Raw genomic sequence first — 2,607 nt, forward strand, 5'->3', positions numbered from 1 at the left:
CTGGATTCTCACAACAAACATGTAAAATAAGTATCACCCCAGTTTTATATATAAAAAACCGAAGCCTATTATGATGCAGTATTTTGTCACATTCCAAGTTTCTCCCGTATTCTCCCTTGCTTTTGTCTCCTGTGCAGTTTTTAAAAATCTAAGTTAGTGAATTTCCTATTCATCCTCTTAAGTTTCAGTATCAGATTTTCGTCATCAGAATTGCTTCTTTTTTCATCTTTAGAACTTCTTTACGTGAATACATTTTCTTACTATAAAATTAAGTTCTACCTGCCTTTTATCATTTTGCTCGTTTAATAAAGTATACCTTTTTAGGCACAGCTAACTTTGCCTAGCTTTGCACAAAGTGCAAAGAGCAGAGTCAGAAAGTCTTATCTTGAGTTTAAATCTTGACTCAAACATTCGTAACCATAAGCAAGTCACTTCACCCTGTTTACCTCCGTTTTCTCAACTGTAAAATGAGCTGGAGAAGGAAATGGCAAACCATGCCAGTATCTCTGCCAAGAAAACCTCAAAAGGGATCACAAAAAGTCAGACACAACTGAAATGAATGATAACATACCCTTTTAGACTCATAAAAGCCGTGGGTCCTTTCCCGAGTATTCTTGCTGATACTGGTGGTACTTACGTGGTCAACTCTTCCTGTTTGCATTAGAATCTTTAGTGTGTCTTGCTTGTTACCCATACTTAATGCATTTGTGTATAGCTCTCAGACATCATGGACTCTATTGCTGGCTTTTTAAAAAATTGCCTCCTACAAATTATTGAATACCTCTTTTGCTATTTTTTGACATTATAGTTTCTCTCTATGATATCTAGTTTGGCAAACATATGTAGGCGGTGTTCTTTCTCATTTTTCTTCAATGTAAAGCCCTTTTGATTAGATTTGAAAAATTCTAGCACTCTTCCTTCCTTTTCATCAGCTTATTCCTAATTAGACGAGTAAACCAAATTCCAAAGTGATACAGTGACTCGTTCTGATTTGTGCAATTTTAATTTTATGTGGCAGAATCTAGATTTGAAAGCTGGTCCTCTGATTCCAGGTATAACGGGTTATATAAAGTCAGCATGACTGTGTCCAGATATGAGGATTTGTGTAGTATTTGGAGGAGGGGACCAAAGACCAAAGAAAATCCTTATGTTATTGACAGAGGCAAGGCTAAAAAAGTTTGTCAAAACCTATCTCATAAATGGATCAATGAATAGAAAGATTCATAAAGAGGGAAGAAAGAATGTACAGAAATTCAAAAAGAGGTCAAAACACCTTAACCACATACTATAAATGAAAGAAGATGAATGACATATAAAGGAAAATAATCCAGTCAAAAAAAAAAAAGCTTTCTACCCACTCCTCAGAAAGCAAGGATCATCAGAAATCAGAGTAGTCCAAAAGGGAAAATATTGGGAATTAATTAGGTTAGAAATCAGGGCTCTCAATGTAGAATTGAAAAGCTAACAGAGGCAAGAAGGACATTTTAAAAATAAATTATTAGAGGCCTTAAGGGGAAAATTAAAGGAAAATATAAAATGAAGAAAATTTGATGAAAACACAAAATACATTAAAAGAACATACAATGCTATTGCTATAGATAATCCTTTTCATAAAGCACAATACTCATTTATGTTGAAAATCCTAAAAAACATGGGACAAAAGTATCCATTTTTAATATGACAAAGGTATATATCTAAAGCTAAAAGCCCTACTTATACTGAGGGAACATTTAAAACTTTCCCAGAAAATACAGGAGTTAAAATAAAAATACTCATTCTCTTCATTATATTTTGATATAAATCCAGCAATAAGGCAAGGCAAAGAAATTAAGGTTATAAAACCTTTTGAAGAGAAAAGAAAATTACTGGTATTCACTGACAACATAATAATTTACTGAGAAAACACATGAAAATTAGCAGAGAACGTGATTTAGGTAATAATTTCAATTAAATAGCAAAATATAAAATAAATCTAAAAAATCATCAATAATCATTTAACAATAACATAATCCAAGAGAAGTTAATAGAAATGGAAATCTCATTCAAAATAACTAGAAAATGCACAAGTTATCTAAAAGTCATTCTATCAAGATGCACTAAAGTTTTACATCATTAGAAAATATTAAAATAATAAATAATAAACATAAAAATAATTGTCTTACTACTTCTAGTTTAATTAAATATACTCAAATAAAATTTATTAGCTCACTTAATATATATCAATCAGACTACAAATGAATACTTACATAGAGCTAGACCAAGTAATAGTACCTTAAATTTGAAGTTTCAAAAGATTAAGAATCTTCAGGGAAATAATGAAAAAAAAGTAGAAATTAAGGGGAACCAATATTTTTAGGTACAAAATTATAATATAAATCAGTAATCATCAAGTTATTTGCTATTAATTTTTAAAATATCAGTATTTTGTTTAAATCTAAAATTATGAAATAAGGTACCTTTCCCAATTTTGCCTAGGGAATTTTTAAACAAATAACAATAGAGGAGGTCACAAAAGAAGCGATAATTTTGATTATATGAAATTGAAAACTTTTTACACAAACTAAATCAATGCAGATAGAGAAAAAGGGAAAGGGTAAACTGGGGGGG

This window comes from Gracilinanus agilis, chromosome 1 (assembly GCF_016433145.1).
Source record: "Gracilinanus agilis isolate LMUSP501 chromosome 1, AgileGrace, whole genome shotgun sequence".
In the NCBI taxonomy this organism is placed as follows: Eukaryota; Metazoa; Chordata; class Mammalia; order Didelphimorphia; family Didelphidae; genus Gracilinanus; species Gracilinanus agilis.